We start from the raw sequence: 27046 nt of genomic DNA, 5'->3' as shown, positions 1-27046 counted from the left end.
CTATATACAATACAAAGTAATTACCACAAAAAGTCTAGTTACCATTCACCACCATACAATTGACCCCCTTCACTCATTTCACTCACCCTCCCTCACCCCCTTTCCTCTCTGGTAACTGTCAGTATATTCTCTGTATCTATGAGTTTGTTTCTGTATTATTTTGCTTATTTGCTTATTTTAGTTTTGTTAGGTTCCTCGGGTGAGTGAAATCATGTGGTATTTATGGTATTTGTCTTTTCCATCTCACTTATTTCACTTTTCAGAATACCCTCAAGATCCATCCATGTTGTTGCAGGTAGCAATATTTCATTTCTTTATGGCTGAGTAGTAAATATCAATGCCTATATCTAGATCTGTATCTATATATTTATATCTATATATCTATATCTATCTGTTACAACCTATTTATCCAAGTGCTTATCAATGGAAACTTAGATTGTTTCCATATCTTGACTATTGTAAATAATGCTGCAATGAACATAGGGGTCCATATATCTTTTCAAGTTAGTGTTTTTGTATTCTTCAGATAAATACCAAAAAGTGGAATAGTTGAGTCGTGTGGCAGATCTATTCTTAATTGTTTGAGCAACCTCTATACCATTTTCCATATTGGCTACATCATAGATAGTGGTCTAGTTTAATTCTTCTACACGTAGCTGTCCAGTTTTCCCAGCACCATTTATTGAAGAAACTGTCCTTTATCCATTATATGTTCTTGACTCCTTTGTTGTAATAAATTGTCCATATATGTGTGTGTTTACTTCTGGGCCCAGTTCTGTTTTATTGATCTGTGTGTCTGGTTTTATGCCAATACCATACTGTTTTGATTACCATAGCTTTGCCATATAGTTTTCAATCAGGAAGAGTGATACCTTCAGCTTTGTTCTTTCTCAAGATTGCTTTGGCTACTTGGGATCTTTTATGGTTCCACAAAAATTTTAGAATTATTTCTGTTGTTCTGTGAAGAATGTCATTGGAATTTTGCTAGGTATTGCATTGAATCTGTAGATTGCTTTGAGTAATATGGGTATCTTAACAATATTAATTCTTCAATCTATGAACGCAGAGTATCTTTCCATTAATATGTGTCTTCAGTTTCTTTCATCAGTGTCTTATGATTTTCAGTATACAAACTTTCACTTCTTTGTTTAAATGTATTCTACAGTATTCTTTTTTGATGCAATTGTAAATGGAATTGCTTTCTTAATTTATCTTTCTAATAGTTCATTATTAGTGTATAGAAATGCCAGATTTATGTACATTAATTTTTATCCTGCAACTTTACTGAATTCATTTATTAGTTCTGAATGTTTTTTGGTGAATACTTTAGGATTTCCTATATACAGCATCATGTCATCTGCAAATAGTAACAATTTTACTCTTCTTTTCCAATTTAGATGCTTTTATTTCTTTTTCTTCCCTTATTGCTGTGGCTAGAACTTCCAATATTAGGTTGTTGGGAGGTTTTTGATTACTGATTCAGTCAGTCAAATCAAAACTGATTCAGTCTCCTTGCTAGAAATCTGTCTATTCATATTTTCTATTTCTTCATGATTCAGTCTTTGAAGATTATTTCTAGGAATTTATCCGTTTTTTCCTTAGGGGTCAACTTGTTGGTTTATAATTATTCATAGTATTTTCTTATCCTTTGTATTTCTGTGGTATTGGAAATACTAGTCCTCTTCATTTCAGATCTTATTTGAGCCCTCTTTTTTTGCCCCTTGGTTAGTCTTGTTGATGGTGTATCAACCTGTTTTTTGCTTTTTTTTTATCTTTTTAAAGAATCAGCTCTTAGTTTCATTGTTCTTTTCTATTGTCTTTTTAGTCTCTATTTCATGTATTTCCACTATGATCTTTATTACCTTTCTTCTACTAACTTTGGCTTTTGTCTGTTCTCTTTTCTTATTCCTTCACATGTAACCTTAAGATGGTCTATGTAAGTTTCTTCTTGTTTCTTGAAGTAGTCCTGTAATGCTTTAAACTTCTCTTTTAGACCCACTTTTTTTTTTTTTTCCATTTGTTTCTAGGTACTTTCTGAATTTTCTTTTGATTTCTTTAATGACCAATTGTTTGGTCAGTAGAATGTTTTTTAATCTCCACATTTTTGTGTGTTTCTGTTTCCTGTTTTCTTGTAATTGATTTCTAATTTCATAACATTGTGGTTGGCAAAGGTGCTTGATATGATTTCAGTCTCTTGAATTTATTGAGACTTGTTTTGTGGCCTAATATGTAATCTATTCTGGAGAATGGTACATGTGCACTTGAAAAGAATGTGTATCCTGCTGTGTTTAGAATTATGTTCTATATATATTTATTAAGTCCATCTGGTCTAATGTGTTGTTTAAAGCTGATGTAACCTTTATTGATTTTCTGTCTTGATGATTTATCCAGTAATGTAAATGGGATATTAAAGTCCCTCAAATTATTGCATTGCTGTCAGTTTCTTACTTTAGTTACTTTAATATTTGCTTTATATTTCTGGTGCTCCTGTCTTGGATGCATATATATTTATAGATGTTATATCTTGCACAATTGACCTCTTTATCATCATGTAATGCCCTTCCTTGTCTTTTAGTAGACACTTTGTTTTAAAGTCTGTTTTGTCTGCTCTGAGTATAGAATAGTTGTCTTTTCAATCCTATTTGCTTGAAATTTCCTTCTCCATTCCTTCACTTACAGTCTGTGTGTGTTCTTCTGAAGTGAGTCACTTGTAGACAGCATGTAGATGTGTCATTTTTTTTAAGATTTATTATTTATTTTAAATAAAGAGAAAGCACAAGTGGGAGGAGCAGAGTGAGAGGGAGAGAGAATCTCAAGCAGACTCTATGCTGAGTGCAGAGCCCAATGTGGGGCTCGATATCACAACCATGATATCACAACCTGAGCCTAAAACCAAATCAATGTTTAACCGAATGAGCCACCTAGGTGCCCAATGTGTTATGTTTTCTTTTAAACATTCATCCACTCTGTGTCTTTTGAATGGAGAATTTAGTCCATTTACATTTAAATTATTTATTGTTAGGCATGTACCCTTTGCCATTTTGTTGATTTTTTTTTTTTTTTTCTGGCTGTTTTTGTAGTTCCTCTGTTTTTTTTCTTCTATTTCTCTCCCCCTTTGTGGTTTAATGGTTCTCTTTAGTGTTATGTTTAGATTTCTTTCTTATTTTCTTTTATATACTAATTATAATTTTTTGCTTTGCATTGGGGTTCATATATAACATCCTATGTATATAAAGGTTGGTTTTAAGTTAATAAGAACATAAATTTGAGCACTTTCCAAAATTTTACATTTTTACCTCATCCACGTTTTATATATATATATATATATATATATTTTTTTTTTTTTTTTTTAAGATTTTATTTCTTTATTTGACAGAGAGAGACACAGCGAGAGAGGGAACACAAGCAGGGGGAGTATGAGAGGGGGAAGCAGGCTTCCCGTGGAGCAGGGAGCCCAATGAGGGGCTCAATCCCAGGACCCTGGGATCATGACCTGAGCCAAAGGCAGACGCTTAACAACTGAGCCACCCAGGTGCCCCAACATTTTATATTTTTGATGTCACAATTTACATCTTTTTATTTTATGTATTTTTTTAACTAACCCCTGCAGTTTTAGTTAATTTTACTACTTTTATCTTTTAACCATTATACTTGTTTTATAAATGATTGATGCTCTATCTTTACTATATATCTACCTCTTTCAGTAAGATTTTTGTTTTTATATGTGTTCTGGTTATTAATTAGTACCATTTCTTTTTTTTTTTAAGATCTTATTTCTTTATTTGTCAGAGAGAGAGAGAAAGAGAGCACAAGCAGGGGGAGCTGCAGGCAGAGGAAGAGGAAAGAAGCATGCTTCCCACTGAGCAAGCATCCCAATGTGGGACTCGATCCCAGGACCCTAGGATCATGACCTGAGCCAAAGGCAGACATTTAACTAACTGAGCCACACAGGTGTCCCATAATTAATACCATTTCTTTTCACCTAAGAAGTCCCTTGAATACTTCTTTTAGGCTGGCTTAGTGTTGATGAACTTTTTAAGCTTTGCTTATCTGGAAAACTTTTAATATTCCCTTCAATTTTGAATGATATCATTGCCAGGCAGAGAAATCTTAGTTGGAAATTTTTCTTTTCTTTTCATCACTTTGAATATATCATGCCACCCACTTCTGGCCTGCAAAGTTTCTGCTCAAAATCTGCGATAGCCTTATGGATTTCCCTAGTTTGTAACAATATTTTTCTCTTGCTGAATTTAAGACTTTTTTATCTTTTTATTTTATCTTTATTTTTAACTTTTGCCATTTTAATTATAATGTGTCTGATCTCTTTGTGTTCATCTTATGGAACTCTCTGGGCTTCTTGGACTTAGATATGTGTTTCCTTCCCTCAATTAAGGAAGTTTTCAGTCATTATTTCTTCAAATAAGTATTTTGGCTGTTTCTCTTTATTCTTCTGGAAATCCTATACTATGAACGTTATTCCATTTGATGTTGCCTCAAAGGTCCCTTACGGTACTTTCCCTTTTTTTTTTTTTTAGATAGAGAGAGAGAAGGAAAGAGATGGTGGGGGAGGGGCAGAGAGAGGGGGAGAGAGAGAGAGAGAGAGAGAGAGAGAGAATCTTAGGCAGGCTTCACGCCCCGCACAGACCCTGACTCGGGGTTGGATCTCACAACCTTGGGATCATGACCTGAGCCAAAATCAAGAGTCAGACACTTAACTGACTGAGCCACCAGGAGCCCCAAGGTACCTTCACTTTTTAATTTTTTTTTCTTTTTGCTGCTTTTGATGAGCTCCATTGTTTTGTCTTCCACCTTGCTATTGTCCTGCTTCATTCAGTCTGTTGTTGAACCCTTTTAGTATATTTTTTCAGTGCATTTATTGTATACTTCAGTTCTCTAACTTCTGTTTGGTAATATCTTTTCTCTCTCCATTAAAGTTTTCATTATGTTCATCCATTTGTCTCCTGAGTTCAGTGAATAGATTTATGACCACTACTTTTAACTCTTTACCAGGAGTTAAATCTAAATCCTTTATCAGGATTACTATTTCTGCTCATTAAGGTTTTTTCCTGAAGTTGGGTCTTTTTTTGTTTGTTTGTTTGTTTTGTTTGGAGCATATTTCCTTTGTTTCTTCATTTTGCCTAACTCTTTGTGTTTGTTTCTTTGTATTAGGAACCAGCTACTTCTCTCAGTCTTGAAGTAGTGGCCTTGTGTGAGAGAAACCTTTTGTAGCTAGGAAATACTATTCCCCCCCTCCTTGTCACCAGAGCCAGATGCTCAAAGGGTATCCCCTGTGTGAGTTCTACCTGCCTACTATGATGGGGCCATATCTGTGGTGCAAAGGTTGATGGAGCTCTCACTTGGACCAGCTGTAACATATGGGTGGGTGGGGCTCTTGTTCAGTCTGGCTGTGATCCTCAGCTATGGTGCAGGAATGGGTGGGGCACTCAGTTGAGCATGCTTTCTGGTGCTAACAAGTTAGAGGGAGTGTTCCAAAATGGCACCAGCCAGATTAGCAAGTCTAAGGTTAGAAAAGGGTCTTATGTACTGTTCCTTCCAGTGTCTCTATACCTGGAGAGAGTCATAGCAGGTTCCTGCCTCTGTGGAAGACACTTTAAAACTGGGTCTCCTTCATATATGGTTTAGGCACTTTTCAAAATGATATTTTTTTCACTGTGTACAAGAGCAAGTGAGTCTTTGCATGAGCATTTTAAGCGCAGATTTTTCATTCTCTACAGTGCAGTGGTTTCTGGATTTCCATTGGTTTCAAAGCCAGCTGTTTTAGAGCTTTGTTTCCTATACAGGGTCTAGGAGTCAGGGTACTGGATATGAAGCAGACTCTTCCCTTCTCAGGGAAAAGTTCTGTATTTTTGAGATTCCCTCCCAGTTGTGCATTGTCATGTCTCAGGTAGGGTTTTATTTTTGGTGAGAGTGTGTCTTTTTTTTTTTTTTTTTAAGATTTTATTTATTTATTTGAGACAGAGAGAATGAGAGAGAGAGAGCACATGAGAGGGGGGAGGGTCAGAGGGAGAAGCAGGCTCCCCGCCGAGCAGGGAGCCCGTTGCGGGACTCGATCCAGGGACTCCAGGATCATGACCTGAGCCGAAAGCAGTCGCCTAACCAACTGAGCCACCCAGGCGCCTGGTGAGAGTGTGTCTTTGCCTCTCCTACCCATTCTGATGCTTTTCTTTTATCTGTTGTGGAGGCTTTGTTCATTCAGTGTTCAGGTCTTTTTCAGGCCTTTTTTCAGAGGAAATTATTCCACATGTAGTTGTAAATTTATGTGTTCATGGGAGAAAGTGAGTTCAGAATCTTCCTATGCCTCCATGTTGAACGTATTTCTGCCTTTTCTTTTTCTTTTTTTAATCTGTCCCATATCAATTTAATTATTTGAACATCTAATGAGCCTAGATGGGAAGGAAAGGGGAAGAAAATTTTTTCTGACCCTTCAAATGATATTCTGAACTCAAAATTTATTGAAATATAACTTATGCAGAATATACCAATTTGAGTAAATTCCAGATGAAATACTATTTTGTTACTACATATATTATTAGCATATTTAAAAAAGTATTCTATTACACTTACTAAACATAAGTATTTCATTAAATTTTATTTTAAAATGGGCAACTGAAGCAGCAAATGAGTTTTTCCTCTGACATAAAGACAATAGTAATATAAAATTTACATTGATGGCCTTAAAACATGTTTGACAGTTAAGCATTTGGGTCTACAAGTATTATATGTGTATATATTACTGTTTTCTGTAGCCTATATGTTTCCATAGTGAAATGGGTACAAAAATAAGGGAAATTAATTTTGAAAAGTAAAGAAGTCTTATTTGGTTAAACAATAATTTGTTGTTCTGAATTGAATCTGCATATTAACAGCTTTCATTATTATTGACATTCAGGCCACATGTATTATTCATTTCCAATTGCCTACAGACTTTTCTTAATCTAAAAAAAATGCAAAACTAGTTTTGAAATTATGTATGCATCTAATTGCCTTGAAAACTATACAGGATTCTTTAGAATATAAGACGTGAATCATTAAAGGGTTTATTTTGCATCTTATGCATTCAAAAGGCTTGAAATTCATTTTCTAATGTTGCAAAATATACTAATATCTCATTAGAACTGCCATTCTTTTTTTTTTTTTATTAAGATTTTATTTATTTGCGAGAGAGAGAATGAGAGACAGAGAGCATGAGAGGGAGGAGGGTCAGAGGGAGAAGCAGACTCCCCGCCGAGGAGGGAGCCCGATGCGGGACTCGATCCTGGGACTCCAGGATCATGACCTGAGCCAAAGGCAGTCGCTTAACCAACTGAGCCACCCAGGTGTCCTAGAACTGCCATTCTTGATGAATGATTTTTCACTCACAACACTTTACTTGCACCTGAGGTATAGAATACAAGAGGTGAGGCAAATTCCCCTTGGGTAAAACTTTTATCACATTAGGGAAGAAGACAGCATTTATATTTAAAAAACTAAATCAGAAGACTGTATATACTTTAATAGATGGTATGTTAACTTAACACCTTTTCTGGTATCACATTTTACCTGAATTTTCTCCATATTGCTGTAAGCCTGGGGAAAAAAAAAACAAACAAAAACTTACAAACTTGTACACAATAATTAACTTCTAAAATTCATACTAGTATATTGCATCATGAGCTAGAAGTCAGAATCATTTGTTATTATAATCTTGGAAGGACCAAATGGAGTATAAGGTACATTAAATATGCCAAATAATTTTTGTTGTTGAAAGGGTGAATGCAAGCCATAAAAAACCCCCAAACTTCCTATATTAGTCATAGAATTAGTGGTTATTTGGAATATATGTAAAGAGTTTGTGACCCTAAATTCAAATTATTCCATTTAAGTTTTATCTTGGAAAATTCCAAACTAAGTGAAAATCAGAAATGGTTCTATCACTGGCTTCTTTAAGTAAATTCTATTTGGGATTGTTGAAATTTTACTTTATATATCTTTCTGTGTTTATAACGACAGTATCATTGTCTATTTATATACAAATAGTTTCTTTTTTTCATTTGTGGTTAAGTTAGAAAATAAACACAAACTAAATGATATGTTAATGTGCTTAAAATTAAAAAAAAAAATTCAAATTCAGGCTTAGAAATGTAAGTTTGAAATACCAATGTAGACAGAGTATAGGACTATCAGGATGGATATAGTCTTTCCAACTCTCCTTTAAAATTGCAATGCAAAAATAGGAAAAGATGACAATTGGAAATATGAGAGAAAATTAATATTGATGTCCAGACCATGTAAAAAGGGTTCTCTATTTTCTGCAAACCCTGTGGAGTTGAACTGAAAATCTCAGTCAATGGTAAGATGCTGGTCTAATATCGGGGAGAGTGTTCATGCTTTCTTCTTCCCTGTGGCCTAAATGTGAGAAGATAGAGCATTGAACTAAACAGCTAGAGTGATACATTGGATTGGGAAAGGATGGCCTTGCAAGAATGACATTTGCATAATGTAATGTAAACCAATCAAGTTAATAACTTAGGTTTGGGCACAGACAGGAAGAATCGTGGGCATGGGGCAAGAATTTGAGGCAAGTTCTTTGCACTCTTGTTCCCATTGCTGTTTTTCATTAACTTTCAGTCTGTACAAAAGAGAAAGGAATTTGGTACACAGAGTATGGGAAAAGAATATTGTTCACCTCACACACAAAGAATAGTTGGCAGAGTTTAATTTTAGGTATATATGTGCTCCTTAAAGGATAAATAATGAGAAAGAAAATAAAGTTGGCTTCATGGAAATACACTGCAGTCTGATAAAGAGGAAACTCTATCTTGAAAGTGAAAGGAAAGGTATACCTTTTAAAAATGATTTATTGTAGTAATATTTTAGCAATCTGTTTGGTATTTTAATAATATTCAATAAGGCTCAATGAAATAGTAGCACAGAGACATAAGAAAAGAACATATTTGCAATAAATAATAATAATAATAAAAGACTACAGATCTTGTAAGTACAGAAACTAGTTGAATCACAGACCTGTACCTCTGAAACAAATAATACATTATATGTTAAAAAAAAAAGAAGATAGCAGTGCTCATCATGATAAGTATACTCTTTAATCCCCATCACCTATTTCACCCATCCCCAAAATTTCAGCCCCCCCCAAATCCCATTACTTTAAAACAAGTATAACATTAACCAATATTTATTTACAATGTATTCTATTAGGCATGCTTAGGGCAAGGCCCAAGTCTTTGGGTTAACTTGTATATTCTCAGTACTTAGTATCTAGCATAACTTGCACATAATATGAGCTAAATAAATACATCTTTAGAAATAATAATTAAGGTCAGGTGAATTTTTAATTTAAAGAAGTATTTAGATGACAGGACAATGGTTGACTTCAAGAATTGGATTATATAAGATTGTCAGATTAATTCCATTCATGCTTGGAGATAATAGTTTAGGAAACAAATTTCAGCAAATAGCCCCAGGTGACCACAGGAAAAAGGGCTCCCAGTTTTTACTCTGTGAGAAATTGTTCAGGGGATTGTCCATGGGCTTTGAATAACCAAATGAAGAAAATAATCACAATGAGATACTGTTTTCAGACTAAGTGATATTAATTTGCTCACTTACTTAAAATGATGATGATGCCAAGATTGTTACATTTGGGGGAACATAGTAAGTAAGGAAGTTTTTCAACAAAAGAAAGAAAAAAATAGATAATAACACCATAACTAATGAACAAGGACTTCTGTTTTCTTTTGTTTTGTTTTTCCTTAAAACTAAAAACACAAAACTTGCATGCTCATAGAATATTTATCTAGTAATTTGGGGCTCAAGAGTTTTAACTCTCTGTAACTTTTCTTCTACTTATAGTCTTATTTTTCCTTTATTTGTTTATTTTTTGAAAGGACATGGCTTTTTATATAAGAATGATATCTGCCACCACCAAGTTATAAGGTCTTTGAATTGAGGTATTGCCTCATTTCTCTCTGTTAGGTTTTCAGGTAAATTTTAAAAGTACTATAGTCCTTGTTAAAACTCAGTATTTTTTCAGAAGTCCTTTCCCACCACTTCTCTTGACCTGTGTTTTGCATGTTACATTCCTATGACACTCCAGGCAAAAAAAAAAAAAAAAAAAAAAAAAAAAAAATTCTTACTAACAGATTTGAATTTTTTATTGTATTTTTTCTGTCTCTGAAATTCATATAAAATTTGGTACATAATTTAAGAAGAAAGTGAAGAACAATTCTTACACATTTTACATTTTATTTCTTGCCAGTTTAGAAGGCATCTACTCCATGTCCAGCTATACCCATAAATAGATCCTATGAAACAAGATGGATCAAACTTAAAAAACACAGTATAGAGTATTATAAAATACAGTGAAGCATAAGTAGTGGTTTGAAAAAAGTTTTATTTTTATATCTTGTTGTTATGCCACACAGTGTAATAGTAACTTCATAAAATTATTTTTCCTTTTTTTATTTTATAACTTTATTGATATATAATTCACATGTCATATATTTCACCCTTTTAAAAGTATACATGTTAATTTTTTTAGTATAATGACAGATATGGGCAATCATCACCACAGTCAATTATAGAACATTTTCATCACCTCAAAAAAGCCATGTATCTTTTAGTTTTCATGTCTAGTCCCTCACCCTCCCCAACCTTAAGTGACCACTAATCTGTTTCTATAGATTTGCCTATTCTGAATATTTCATATGAATGAAATTGTATAGTGTGTGATCTTTTGTGAGCGGCTTATTTCACTTAGCATGATTTTTGCAAGGTTCACGCATGAGGTAGCATGCTCAGTACTTCATTCCTTTTTATGGCTGAATAATATTTCATCCTATGGGTACGTGACAATTGGTCTGTTTATCCATTGATGGACATTTGGGCTGTTTCCACTATTTGGCTATTATGAATAGTGTTGCAATGAACATGTGAGTACAAGTACTTGTTTGCGTATATGCTTTCAATGTTTTGGGAATATACTTAAGAATGAAATTGCAGGGTCATATAGTAATTCTACGTTTAACTTTATGGGGAATCCCCAAACTGTTTTCGATAGCAGCTGAGCCATTTTACGTTCCAGCTAACAATGTGCAAGGATTCCAACTTTTCTACATCCTCACCAATACTTGTTACTTTCTGTTGTTTTGTTTTGCTTTTGAGTTCTAGCCAACCTACTCATTGTGAACTGGTACTTCATTATGGTCTTGACTTGAATTTTCTAATGTGACTAATGATACTGAGGATCTTTTCATGTACCTGTTGGCCATTTGTATGTCTTCTCTGGAGAAATGTCTATCTTAAGTCCTTTGCCCATTCTTAATTGGGTATTTGTCTTTTTGTTTTTGAGTTATAAGAATTCTTTATATATTGTGAATACCAGACACTTATCAGATATATGTTTTGCAAATATTTTCTCCTCTTATGTAGGCTGTCCTTTCATTTTCTTGATTATGTCTTTAAACTTTCTAATAACCCTCTGAGTTAGGATTATACATATATTTGATGAGTGAACCCACTGAGTTTAGAGAGTTAAAATTATTCCCTAAAGATCTCTAACTAGAAAGTAATATGCTCAAAATTACAACCAAAATTTATTTAATTGCAAAGTGCATTAGTTTTCCTCTTAGATAAGCAAATGCAATAAATTTATTTTAGGCTATATTTTTCAGAATGTGCCAATTTCATAAGAATATTATATATATATATAACATACATATATTTGTTGGGTGTCTAGTAGAGCCTGAAATGAAATAATTGATGCATAATATAATTCAATGTTTTTTACTTTTACTTAAATACTATATGAATTAAAATGAAGTAAATAAAATGGATGTTATTTAAATGAGAAATAAAAATTAAAGCATTTCTGAGAAGTGATAATTGTCAAGACTTCAAACTTTTTGATGCTATTAATTGGATTGCTGATTTTTCCATTAAAAATGATGGGAAATGCATATAATTATTATTAGTTTAGTAGTATTTCTTATTTTGCTATTGCCTTATCTCATTAGCCGAATGAACTCTATTAACCTAGCATATTTCATTCATCTACTGTTATAAAATAATTTATGGTTCTAAAAAATCTCATTGTTGATAGTCTTTAAAAGTATTGACTTCTAAATGGACACAAATGATGATAGCTAAGTTATTTATTTTTGAGTAAATGTTTTGGAACATTGATTGATGCAGTCCATAGTTAAATATTATTAAAAAATCAGCTGTTCAGAATAAACCATCCAATGTTATCACTTAAGTAATTATTATATATCTATATCTTAGATTTATTCTTTCCTTTACTAATTTCTTCAAATATATCTACATATTTATTTATTTATAAACATATATATATATATATATATATGAATTAAACTAAATTGATATAGAATATGCTCTTTGAGAGCATAACAAAGAGGAACCTGATCCAGATTTTAGAAAAGTGGGGTAAAGTGATTATTGAGTTGAGTTCTAAAGAATGGGTATATAGTATATTTGTTAAGAAAATAGTTATAGAAAGAGATCATTCCAGACAGAGGGAGCACATATATAAAGGAGATGATGTGTGAGCCAGAGGGAGGGAAGGAAAGTGAGGGTAGGGAAATACAGAGAAAGTGGGGCAGCTTCCCTGTGAGGCTGGAAAAGTAGATACTTCACAGACCAGAAGGGTTTTTAGGTCATGTAAAGGGTTTTATTCTTTAATCAATGGGAAGTTCTTGAGGAGCATGTTATGGTTAGAGTAAATATTGACAAGATTCAGCTAGCTATAGTTTAAAGATTTTTTTTTAAAGATTTTATTTATTTATTTGACAGAGAGAGAGAGAGCAAGAGAGGGAACACAAACAGGGGGAGTGGGAAAGGGAGAAGCAGGCTTCCTGCTGAGTCGGGAGCCCAATGTGGGACTCGATCCCGGGACTCCAGGATCATGACCTGAGCCGAAGGCAGTCGCCCAACCAACTGAGCCACCCAGGCGTCCCTAAAGATTTTTTATTTATTTATTTGACAGAGAGAGAGACAACGAGAGAGGGAACACAAGCAGGGGGAGTGGGAGAGGGAGAAGCAGGCTCCCCCCGGAGCAGGGAGCCCAATGCAGGGCTCGATCCCAGGACCCTGGGACCATGACCTGAGCCAAAGGCAAACGCTTAATGACTGAGCCACCCAGGTGCCCCTCAGCTAGCTACAGTTTAAAGAATGGTTTATAAGGCAGCTACAGGTGACAATTAGGGGGCTGATATAGTAAACAAGCTGAAGATGAAGGTGCTATTGATAAAGCTAAAGGGAGTAGAGATGGAGTAATGTGGGTAGATTTAAAAAATATTTAGGATATAAAAAAACTTGGTAATTAATTATGTATTTATACAAAAATAAGTACTTTGGAAAGTACTTTACAAGCTACCATAAGAAGTACGAAGAAGAAAACAGTACATGAGATTTGTTCTTAAAACAATGTGATAAATTTTGGATCATAAGACATTCACTTAAATATCAGTGTAACTATATGAAAAGCTGGTGGGGACATGAAAAAGTGCTTAACAACATCAGTCATTTACTTCTGATCTTGAGACACTTGGGTTCTGAAAGAAGAAATGTTCCACTTTTAATATGGCTCCAAAGGGAGGAATTATCACTGCAGGAAATATCCCACTTAAGACACAGAGAAAGGGAACGTTGGAAGAAGTATTTGAGGATTTATTTTTTTTATTTTTTTTTTAAAGATTTTATTTATTTATTTGAGAGAGAGAGAATGAGAGAGAGCAAGCATATGAGAGGGGGGAGGGTCAGAGGGAGAAGCAGGCTCCCCGCTGAGCAGGGAGCCCAATGCGGGACTCGATCCCAGGACTCCAGGATCATGACCTGAGCCGAAGGCAGTCGCTCAACCAACTGAGCCACCCAGGCGCCCAGTATTTGAGGATTTAGTGTAGGTTCTTAATTATGGAATAAGCTTCTAGATTTTGCAGTGAAACAAATTTTACAGATGAAATGAAGAAAGAACATCAGAAGTAGAAAACAGTACTAAAATGAGAGTGTAGGATATGATTCATAATCTGAATGCTGTCCACATCTGATGTTAACAAGGAAACCAGCAATGTGGATTAAGTTCCATTAGTCACTTCGGTAATGGTGTTCAAGGCCTTGAGCCCAACAGATCTCAGGGCACAGCTGTGTCTTGTAAGTAGGCCCAGATGTTTTGGCTTAAGTGCAGTTGATTTATTACTTTTGTTTAGTTGGTGTTAGGAGGGGAAGTGAAGTTCAGCAGTGACATGAACCCAGAGCAAGCAAGTTGGAGCCAAATGACCTGACAGTAGGATATTTTCAGTGATCTGAAGCACTTCCTTGCTGTGTATTATGTGGGAATGACCATTGATTGTGTTCCTCTGTTGTGTGACAGGAGCCTTGCCCATCTCCTTTCATTTTCACCTCTTCTTATTTCCAATGTAGAGAGTTTCTTGAAAATATTCCAGTAATTTTGGTTTATAAATTATGCCTTTGTGTTTCTCAAGCAATAACCCTATCAGGGGACTAACTCAGAGATTCCTTTAGGTTATTTCTTAAAGCAAAGACTGAGTTTTGTTGCTTTGTGACATTGTTCCATGTTGGACCATTAAATGTGGCTTTTTCTTCCTTCTGGAACCAACTTTCTCAATCCAACTATTTAATGTAATGCCACATTTGTCCCAAATGAAAAATAGAATTACTGAAATCATTCTTCTTTATAATCTGATTTTTGATAATTGAAATATGAAGTAAAGCCTATTAGTCATTTGTCAAAGGTAGACATATTTTCCTTGATTTTTTTTGAGTTTAAAATATTTATATATTTAAAAAAATATGTTAAGAGTAGAATGCAGAATTTATAAGACATGATACTTAATGTACATTTTGTGCTTAAAATAGAATGCTTTTACTTCCCAATGCTATTATGGACATTTCAATGGGAAATTCTGCTGTGGGATTGTAGGAGGAATTATTACAAATACAACCTGGTGTCATTTGGGATAGTCTAGTTGGGTATTGGTTGATATTTTTCATTCAAATTTTCCTAAATGGTGTTTTAATGATTTTTCTCCTATGCCTCACCTCCCTGCTCCAGAATCTGCAAACACATCCAAAGGAAGTAAGGGTAAAGAAATGAAGAGGAAGATGGGCGCCTGGGTGGCTCAGTCGTTAAGCATCTGCCTTCAGCTCAGGTCATGATCCCAGAGTCCTGGGATCGAGTCCCACATCAGGCTCCCTGCTCAGCGGGAAGCCTGCTTCTCCCTCTCCCTGCTCGTGTTCCCTCTCTCGCTGTGTCTCTCTCTGTCAAATAAATAAATAAAATCTTTAAAAAAAAAAAGAAATGAAGAGGAAGATAGCAAACATATCGATAAGACAGAAGAACATAATGCATGCTGTAAGATAGCAAGTTCAAACAGATGTGATAAATTCATTCCATTTCTAGTGAAGATACTAAGAATGAGCCTCCACAAAATGTGCCACTTTGGCATTTAGATTACTTTGAGCTGAAATTAATCAAGGCCCAAAAGACTCAGGAAGAGGTTTTTTTTTGTTTTGTTTTGTTTTTTTACCTCCCCCTTAACTACCTAAAAGAATTTAGATAACCTAGTCCAGAAGAGAACTATAACTACAAAGAATATGGTCTAGGTGTGGTGAGCTTGGGAGAAGGCCTTGAGATCAAATTCCTCTCAGTGTCTCATTGTCTTTGTATGACATGGAAAACATTTGTTTACCAAACATTTGCTCTTCCCATCTTTTTGTAAATTGTCTTCCTCCCCTTAGAAGTCTCACCCTTCCCCCCTCCCTTCTCCATAGCTAAGGATGGTATATAATCCTCAATTGCTTGACTGCCTGTGGGTCTCATATTCCTTTGGGGCTCCCATACATATACGATTATTATTTTTTTCTCCTGGTAAGCTGTCTTATATCAGTTTACCAGCCAATCTAGAGGGTACAGGAAAAGCTTTTCTTTCTCAACACTCAGCAGGCAAAAAACACCAAAGTGTTGAAGGATAATTGGAAGAAAGGCAGGCAGGAACAAGGGGCCCCCCTGCCCTATGAGGGAAGCCACCCTTAAAAGGATTTTACACCACCCTGGAAGGAGCCCTCATCCCTTTCCCACATGATAGCTAGATTACAAAAACCTGATTGGATGACAGATGCAGGGAGGGTTATTCAGATTAAAACAGACCTTCCAACAAGACCATAAAACCCCCAAGACTTAGAAACTCCAGTGGCAACCCTCTCAGGTCCCCTCCCACTTCAGGAGCTTTCTACTACCACTCAATAAACTTTGCTTTGCTGTCCACCACTCTTCATCTGGCCTACCTCTTCATTCTTCAAATTGGTGTGACCAAGAACCATGGGTGCTTAGGGAGAAGATATTCTGTAACATAAGGGCATCTTTAACTGGAGCATTCCAGTGCTTATAGAACCTAATTATGTTTGTATTCCACAAAACTTTCCAATATCTTACAGAATCCAATTTATAGTATGGCATGTTTAGGAAGAAGGACGTATTTGCCATGCTGGAACTTTGCCTTCACTCTAGATTAAAGTCAACCTATGTGGCCCTCCGTACAGTGATGCAAGATGATGCAGTGAGTGACTATTGGTTAATCTGGGGGCACTGACTTGTTTCTTAATTTGGTTCCTCATGTGGCCTTCTGAAATGTAGCTCCGTTTTTACTCACATCCTGCAGGTATTGTCCAAAAAAATATGTGTACTTTGATATCCCCTCATTTTAACCATACGTTTCTTGCTTTTTGTGTCCTTCTGATGAATATCAGGTCACAACAAATTCCATGAGAGAGATAGGGAAATGTCTCCAGTCTTCTTGTGTCTATACACATAATACCACCGTTCTACTCTACAACTACAAACAATGACAGTCAGAGTCTTTTTATTAAACTTGGCTGACTTCCTGTACTTCACTCAGTGTCTGAGGCATGGGCTCTGTCCACTGTAGTTCCTTAAAAGTAAAAGTGGAATAAGCCTTCTCCGTAGGACCTATTTCCAGGAAGTAGGAGGAGGGTGCCATTAGCTTCATGCCTTAAGACAAAAACAAGAGGTGATAGATAGGGTGGGTGGGGTTGGAGAAAAGAATGCTTCAGTTAATGTATCACCATATTATTCTATAAAGTCTTTATTTTTCTTCTGTATAAACTACATATGTAAATGCATAATTTCACAGCCTATTTTCTGAAAATGATTGATGTCATAACTAGAAGTATTAATGAAATTCACCAGCACATTTTGAACAACATTTTGGAGCTAAGGGCAGCAGGATTTCACTTTCTTGGATAAACTCTTCAATGGCATTATGCTAATTCCTCTTGGCAAAAGACTTTTTCTTGATTGGAAAAGAATATCCCAAGGGAAACAAGAATTTATGTGCCTATAGGTACCCAGCAGGAAATTACATGGAAGCAATTTGAGGGCTGATCAGCATCTCAGAACACAGATTGGGCTGGAGAGTAAGATCAGAGAATAGAATGGTCACGATCTCTCTCCCTAGACTTCCCAGAGGACTTCAAGCCAAAGAAGACACTGCAGGGCCCCTCAGTGTTGAGAGCACAATTTTGTCTTACATCTGCTTAAGATGTTCAGTGATTTTAGCTCTCAGCATATGAATGCATGCCTGTGTTAAACTTCAGAATTTGTAGTGCTGTCTATTTTCTTTCTTTTATTCTAGTTAGCATTTTATGCCCTAGTTTATTCTCTTCTTATTTGAATTCATTTAATTTTTTTTGCATGCTTATCTTTTCTCTTAATCTTTTAGTCCTTTTATTTTTTACACTCTCACTTAATTGTTCTTAGTTGATTTATCTTTTCTTAACTCTTTTATAAGACTTTTATCTTATGTTTACTTTGTTCTTATATTACTTATTTACCTAGTTTCTTCTTATCATCTTTAGGCTTTGTTTTAATTATTTCCTTTTTATGTTATCTATTTTTCATTGTGGTTTTTAATTTTTTATTGTCTTTTCTCATTCTTATCTTTATTTTAGTTTATCTTAGGAAACAAGCAGAAAGCACTAAAACGTGAGGAGAGAAGTGAGCAGAGCCTCTCTCTGCTGTAAGCAAGGGAGATTTTTCTCTTTTCCCTTGTCTGTCTGGTTGTTCCTGTCTCTTCCAGGGAATGAGCATCTATCCGGAAACCTCCTATCTTGAAACCCTCATTTTAGAAAGTATTGGACAGTGGTGAAGGTCACAGTCTTGGGAATAAAACAAAATTTGATTCACATTAGAACTGTGCTCCTGAGAATGTTACCTAGCATCTAGCATTTGAAACTTTCTGTGTTATATTGATAACAGTGACTTGAAATGGTGTGTAGATTAATTCATGTGAAACATATTTACTAATTTCTAGTTTCCCTACTCCACTAATAAAAGAATTAGGAGATGATTAACACTTAATTGTGTTCCTAGAAGGGCAGCAATCACTGTTTCTACATTACCTTCTAAAAACCCAAATCTACTCTAATAGTCCTCTGATATTAATCTCTGCGTGTCATTTCTGTGCCAAATAGACTATCATGGTAGTTTCATTTGTTCATTAACCTTATTTTTCTTTTCTGATTCTTGTATCTTTTTCCTCACTTTGCCAAAAGAGAGACTTGTTCTTTAAACAAGGTCTGAGACTCCGAAATTCTGTTAAGATGGCCTAAAATAGCCAAACTGCTCCCATTAGGCTGATCATATTTGACTATCAAATAATCTGCTCCATAAACAAGGCACATTCTTCTATGAATCATGATCAGGTTTCTCACACAAGGCAGAATTCAGGATTTTAGATGTCACAATCAAATCCAACTCTTGTCTCCTTGTTCTTAGTCTCAGATATCGAATAGAATTTCTAACAGTCAGGTGACATACTTCCCACTAACTGCCCTCCAAGAGTTTGTCATTCTTCACAAGATTTTTAAACATTTATTTTAATATATTTTCCTCTTTGTCCTTTGACCTCTCAATATTTAAAGCAATTCAAAATAATCATTTCTGCATCAGTAGCACTATTTGTCACATCAACTCTCTTGTCATTTACAACATACTATACATGACAACTTTTCAGGGATAGATGCTAGCACATTTTTGAGACCTTAGATTTAATTTTTTTCTTTTGGAAAACAGTGTTCTGTAAATATAATAGGAAAACATAGTTTTTCAATTTTAATGAACTGAATTTTGAATAGAGATAGTACTAAAATGTTCTTTTCAATGACAGGAAATATACCTCTAGTTACCATCATGATGAATTAACTTTCTTGGATTATTTGTATATAAACATATTCCTTGTACTTAATATGTTCCTTTCAATTGATTAAATGAAATAAGAATGAAATACAAAAAATAGCAAAAGCATTTCCAGACACAATTCTGCTTAATGAAATTGAGCACTATAATTGCCCCAAATTTGAGCAACTTTAAATCTTTTTATTTATTTGGATCCTTTTGGAACTTTTTGGATATTTTACTGCAAGTTTGAAACCAAGATGGAATCAACCAAATGATTTTTTTTTTTTTGTTCAGTCTTGACTTATCTTAAGCTTTGTAGCCAGTGGATAAATAATACTTGGAAAAACCTCAATTGTAATGATACTTTACAGCAACTACTAACATTGTTTTTTAATATGGGAGCTTACAGTTGACTAAAAAGTAAGATTAATTTAGCCTACTTTCAATTTTGCAACCATGACAAAAACAGATCAAATTCATTAGCATTTCAAAATCACTTACAGCATTATTTATATGTAGTAATTCAGACTTCAGTAATATCTGCATTTGAGAATGCAACTTGATTAAAAGATTACTTTTATATCCACATTTAATTCCATATCAGAATTTGAAATGAAAAGGCACCATTCAGTAATACACAGCGAATGAACATTAAACTTTATTTGTTCATAATATAATTTCTCTTTAGTATTTGCTTTGGGCTTCTTAGAAGGCTCATGTTGATTGTGTTGAAAATATTAATTTACAAATAATATGTCATTGTCTCTAGGCAGATCCTGACCATGGGACTAGTCAACAAAATTATTCCAATTTAAATGACAAAACTTTTTGGCTGCAATTTTCAGAAATTTTGAGACACATAAATAAGGCAGCTGATTATTGTCGTCTTTTAAAAAAAACACTTTACCTATTCTTGCCTTTTTGTGTAATATGTACAAAATTTTAATTTAATTATTATTTTTTAAACAAACCATTTTATTTATTATATGTGTATAAACATAAAACTGGAGTGACTTCTTTATGGTCAAGACTTCATGGTGCAACTCTAAAAGCCAAACCAATTTATATGTTACATGCTAATGAACTTAGAAATGAAAAAATAGAAATAAGATAATTTATTTCACATGATTGAAAAAGTCATTTTCTTGTAAATAAATTGCTGCCAACTAGATGCTGAAATTACATGCCAGTAGCAAATCATGAAAGGGGCCATTGAAATGTCCAAAATATGCCTATACAGTTTTGAGATTATCATTCAGAAAAACCCACCAAATATGAAAATTTATATAAATTACCTATAGTTCCTAAGAAACAGCCATTGAATCTCAGACGTGTTTACTCTTTTTTTTTAAATTTTAATTTCAGTGTAGTTAGTATACAGTGTTATATTAACTACAGGTGTACAATATAGTGATTTCAACAAGTCTGTACAGTACTCAGTGCTCATCATGATCAGTATAGTCTTTAATACCCACCATCTATTTCACCCATCCCCCCACCCGCCTCCCCTCTGGTAACCATCGGTTTGTGTTCTATAGTTAAGAGTCTGTTTTTTGCTTTGTCTCTCTTTTTTGGCTTTGTTTGTTTCCTTTCTTAAATTCCCCATATGAGTGAAATCACATGGTATTTGTCTTTCTCTGACTGACTTATCTCACTTAACATAATACTCTCTTGATCCATCCACGTTATTGCAAATGGTAAGATTTCATTCTTTTTTTATGGCTGAGTAATATTCCAGTGTGTGTGTGTGTGTGTGTGTGTGTGTGTTTATACCACCTCTTTTCTTTATATATTCGTCTATCTGTGGACACTTGGGCTGCTTCCATAATTTGGCTGTTGTAAATAATGCTGCAACAAACATAGGAGTGCATATGCCTTTTCAAATTAGTGTCTTCGTATTCTTTGGGTAACTACCTAGTAGGGGAATCCTGGATCCTATGGTAGTTCTATTTTTAATTTTTTTTAAATATTTTATTTTTATTTATTTGAGAGAGAGAGAGAGAGAGCAAGCATGAACCATGGGAAGGGGCAGGAAGAGAGGAGAAGCAGACTCCCCGCTGAGCAGGGAACCCCACGTGGGACTTGATCCCAAGACCCTGAGACCATGACCTGAGCCAAAGGCAAAAACACTAACTGACTGAGCCACCCAGGTGCCCCTATTTTTAATTTTTTGAGGAACCTCCTTATTGTTTTCCTCAGCGGCTACACCAGTTTGCATTCCCACCAATAGTTTAAGAGGGTTCCTTTTTCTCCACATCTTTGCCAATACTTTTTGTTTCTTGTGGTTTAGATTTTAGCCATTCTTTTGTTGTTGTTAAGAGTAGAACTTCACTTTTTGTTTTATAATTTTTAAGTCCAGTAGAGTTAACATAAGTGTTATGTTAGTTTCAGGTGTACACTATAGTGATTCAACAATTCTATACATCACCCAGTGCTTAACACAACAAGTGCACTCCTTAATCCCCATCACCTAATTCACCCATCCCCCCGCCACCTCCCCTCTGGTAACCATTAGTTTGTTCTTCTTTTTTTTTTTTTTTTTCTTTTTCCTTTTCTTTTTGTTTCTTTTTTTTATTATTATGTTATGTTAATCACCATACATTACATCATTAGTTTTTGATGTAGTGTTCCATGATTCATTGTTTGTGTATAACACCCAGTGCTCCATTCAGTTTGTTCTTAATAACTAAGAGTCTGTTCCTTGGTTTGTCTCTCTCTCTCTTGCTCTCTCTCTCTTTTTTTTTCCGTTGCCTGTTTGTTTTGTTTCTTAAATTCCACATAAGAGTGAAATCATATGGTATTTGTCTTTCTCTAACTGACTTATTTCATTTAGCCTTTTACTCTCTAGCTCCACCCATGCTGTTGCAAATGGCAAGATTTCATTAATTTTTACCGCTGAATAATATTCCATTGTATACATATAGTACATCTTTTTTATCCATTCATCTATCTCTGGACGCCTGGGTTGCTTCCATAATTTGGCTATTGTAAATAATGCTGTGATAAACAGGGGTGAGTGTATCCCTTTGAATTAGTGTCTTTGTATGTTAGGGGTGAATACCAGTAGCGCAATTACTGGATCATAGGGTAGTTCCATTTTTAATTTTTTTAAGGAAACTCCATACTGTTTACCACAGTGGCTGCATCAGTTTGCATTTCCACCAACAGTGCAAGAGGGTTCCTTTTTCTTCACATTTTTGCCAACACTTATTTCTTGTGTTTTTGATTTTAGCCATTCTGACAGGTATGAGGTGATATCTCATGGCAGTTTTGATTTACATTTCCCTGATGATGACTGATGTTGAGCATCTTTTCATGTGTCTGTTAGCCATCTGGGTGTCTTCTTTGGAGAAATGTCTATACATATCTTCTGCCCATTTTTAAAGATTTTATTTATTTATTTGACAGAGAGAGACACAGTGAGAGAGGGAACACAAGCAGGGGGAGTGGGAGAGGGAGAAGCAGGCTCCCTGCAGAGCAGGGAGCCCGATGCGGGACTCGATCCCAGGACCCTGGGATCATGACCTGAGCTGAAGGCAGTCGCTTAACCAACTGAGCCACCCAGGCGCTCTTCTGCCCATTTTTAAATTGGATTTTTTTTTTTTTTTGGTTGTTAAGTATTATAAGATCTTCATATATTTTGGATACCAACCCTTTATCAGATATATCATCTGCAAATATCTTTTCCCATTCGGTAGATTTTCCTTTGGTTTTGTTGACTGTTTCCTTTGCTTTTGCAGAAGCTTTTTATTTCGATGTAGTCCCAATAGTTTATTTTTGCTTTTGTTTCCCTTGCCAAAGGAGACCTATCTAGAAAACTGCTGCTATCGCTGATATCAAGAGAAATTACTGCCTGTGCTCTCTTCTAGGATTTTTATGGTGGATCTCACATTTAGTTCCTTACTCCATTTTGAGTCTATTTTTTGCATAGTGTAAGAAAGTGATCCAGTTTCTTTTGCATGCAGCTGTCCATTTTTCCCACCGTTTGTTGAACAGATTGTCTCTTTCCCATTCCATATTCTTGCCTCCTTTGTTGAAGATTAATTGACTATATAATTGTGGGGTTATTTCTGGGCTGTATAGTCTGTTCTTTTGATCTATAGTGTATTTTTGTGCCAGTACCCTGCTGTTTTGACTACTACAGTTTTGTAGTGTACCTTGAAATCTGAGATTGTGATACCTCTAGTTTTGTCCTTCATTTTCAAGATCGCTTGGGCTCTTTTGTGGTTTCATGCAAATTTTAGGATTCAGTTCTGTGAAAATGCTTTTTTCAGTATTTTCATAGGGACTGCATTAAATGTGCAGATTGCTTTGGGCACTATAAGCATTTTAACAATATTTTTTCTTCTGATCCCTGAACATGGAATACCTTTCCCTTTGTTTGTGTCATCTTCTTTCATCAGTGTTTTACACATTTCAGAGTACAGGTCTTTCACCTCCTTTAATTTTAATTATTTTTATATTTTTATTTTTATTTTAACTTTTTTTAAGATTTAATTTATTTATTTGTCACAGAGAGAGAGAGAGAGAGCACAAGTAAGTGGAGTGTCAGGCAGAGGGAAAAACAGGCTCCACGCTGAGCAAGGAGCCCTATGAGGACTTCATCCCAGGATCTCAGGGATCATGACTGGAGTCAAAGGCAGACACTTGACTGACTGAGCCACCCAGGCATCCCTTTATTTTAACTTTTGATGAGGTCTCAATTATTTCCTCCTCTTGTATTTTTGGAAAGCTTGTGTAAGGTTGTTCACACTGTTATTAAAAAGAAAAAAAAAATACTGTACTGCATCATTGTGAAGATTGTTGATTTTATCCTCCCCCACCATAATTTCCTTGCATTTTGCATCAAATAACATATGTCCCATTTTCCTTCAGTCCTGAGGCTTTTTTCTCTTCTATTTCTTTTTTCTTCTACTAACCCTTCTGATATTAGAAGCATAGAGTTTCTTATTTTGTTCTTGCTATTATTGTTATGGGGTCTGGTTCTATCAGATAAGACTAAATTTGCCTATGAGTGAATAGAAATTATTGTTTTAAACCAGTAAGTGATTTTATTACTTTCACTCTTATAAGGCTAAAGGTATTCAGACTGGGTATGGAATAGCAGCACTAAATTATCATTGGGAATGAGGACTTTTTTTTTTTTTTTTAATCTTTCCACTTAGCTGTTTAACACATGGCTTTGACCTCATGTTTATTGTTTTATGGTGACTGTTTGGTTGTTTTAAGTATGGCATCAAATCTAAATTCTAGGTAAAACATAAGTTGAAGAAGACAATTTTAGACCACATTAGTTTCTTTGTTTAAAGAGCTTTATAAGTAATTTCTGTTTATATCTAATTGGCCCAAACTTTTTTTTTAAATTAATTTATTTTTTTAAAGATTTTATTTATTTATTTGAGAGAGAGAGAATGAGAGACAGAGAACACGAGAGGGAAGAGGGCAGAGGGGAAGGAGACGCCCCGCTGAGCAGGGAGCCCGATGCGGGACTCGATCCAGGAACTCCAGGATCATGACCTGAGCCGAAGGCAGTCGCTTAACCAACTGAGCCACCCAGGCGCCCGGCTCAAACTTCCTAAAACTTTTTAAAATGACCATTTCTAAGTATAATAGAATAAGGAAGTGCAATTTCTTTTTTTTTTTTTTTTTAAGATTTTTTATTTATTTGACAGAGAGAGACAGCAAGAGAGGGAACACAAGCAGGGAGAGTGGGAGAGGGAGAAGCAGCCTCCCTGCTGAGCAGAGAGCCCGATGCGGGGCTCGATCCCAGAACCCTGGGACCATGACCTGAGCCGAAGGCAGACGCTTAACGACTGAGCCACCCAGGCGCCCCAGGAAGTACAATTTCTTAAATCAGCACATTGATACCTGAAATAGAATCAGGTTTCTGTTAAGAAGGAAGGAGAAAAATGACTTTAGCATAGGCCACAGCAGGGCATTTTTTAGTCATTTGGCTCTTCTACATGCGTGATTTTCCTTGAAGTGCTTTAATAACCCTCTCCCCTAGAAATGAACAAATTTTGTTTCTTTTTGTTATTCCAAGATTAAATGGGCTACTCATTTGCATAAAACTTCTGCAAATATGTTCAACCTCGTTTGTTCAAAAAACAAAACACTAACATAAAAACAAAAACAATATAAAACTTTATATTTGTAAGTTTTCACAATGAAACAACTCTTTAAAGAAAGTAAAAATAACTAATATGTAGTGGTCACAATATAATCTTCACTATACTTTCCTAAGAAGCAGATGTTTTCTAAAATTTTAACCCCCTTAGAGATTAAAAAGCATTTTAATTTAATACAGTAAAGAATTTATATATGCCTAAAACTGAAGACCAAACATACAAAAAGTAACCTCCAAAAAATAACACAAAATTTGGGCGCCTGGGTGGCTCAGATGGTTAAGCGTCTGCCTTCGGCTCAGGTCATGATCCCAGCGTCCTGGGATCGAGTCCCGCATCGGGCTCCCTGCTCCTTGGGAGCCTGCTTCTCCCTCTGCCTCTCTCTCTGTCTCTCATGAATAAATAAATAAAATCTTAAAAAAAAAAATAACACAAAATTCTATTGCTGAGAATCATGCTTCAAACCCAAATTAAACACAAAAGCCAGTACTTAAATTAGTAGTGTTCTGACATAGTGATATTTTAATTTTGTTAACACTTTGATAAAAAGAATACAAATTTTAAAATTTTCTAAATGTTCATTTCCTATGTGTTGAAAGAATAAATTTATACAAGCCAACCATATAATTAAGGTAACTACTATTCTTTAGAACAACCAAGAAACAAAAGCTATGAATAGTTGTTCAGAAAGTAAAAATATAGGGGTGCCTGGGTGGCTCAGTTGGTTAGGTGGCTGTCTCTGGCTCACGTCATGATTCCAGGGTCCTGGGATTGAGCCCCACTTTGGGCTTCCTGCTCAGCAGGGAGTCTGCTTCTCTCTCTCTCTCTCTGCCTGGCACTCATCTATTTGTGCTTTCTCGCTATCTCTCTGTCAAATAAATAAATAAAATCTTTAAAAAAAAAACTGCTCTCATTTCAAATAAAAGAAGAAAAGAAAGAAAGTAGAAACATAAAAAACAAACTGCATATCCATAACAATATTTTAAAATGCAAATTATGTCTTTGGAATCATTAATAAAAGATATTTTAAATACCCCCTAGGTTTTAAAAAATCTCTTCAAGGAGCTTCTGCTTTGATATCACATCATTTTTGAGTAAACATCACTATCCTGGGAGTTGTGGACACATTTTATTGGTAAAACAAAATATTTTTTCCACATTAACAACAGATATGTATTTGCCAACAATCTTTCTATTTCCTTTGCTGTATTCCTCATGTCATCTCCTCTGTGGCCAAGTAGAGTACTACATAGGAGATAAAACCTCTCTTGATTTCTGCATCAATTTACTCCAAATTTTAGAGAAATGACACATAATAGTTCAAAGTTACATTTTGTTAGAAGTTCCCTCTTGTAGTCATTTTGGGATTCAAGAGTCTTCCATTTTTGTGTCTCCAATATCCTCAGTGCCTTGGAGTGCTCTGAATCTAGCCAGCAAAAGAGAAAAGAGAAAGCATGGAGGATCCACAGCTATATATGATGAAATATTACTCAGCCATCAAAAAGAATAAAAACTTGCCATTTGCCAAGACATGGACGGAGCTAGAGAGTATTATGCTAAGCGAAATAAGTCAGTCAGAGAAAGACAAATACCATATGATTTCACTCATATGTGTAATATAAGAAAGAAAACAGACAAACATATGGGAAGGGGGAAAAGGAGAGAGGGAAAT

Source organism: Mirounga angustirostris, unplaced genomic scaffold (genome assembly GCF_029215605.1).
Source record: "Mirounga angustirostris isolate CCGP_5_RB_7025 unplaced genomic scaffold, mMirAng1.0.hap1 SCAF_2, whole genome shotgun sequence".
In the NCBI taxonomy this organism is placed as follows: domain Eukaryota; kingdom Metazoa; phylum Chordata; class Mammalia; order Carnivora; family Phocidae; genus Mirounga; species Mirounga angustirostris.
Note: the sequence above shows the minus strand (reverse complement) of the source record.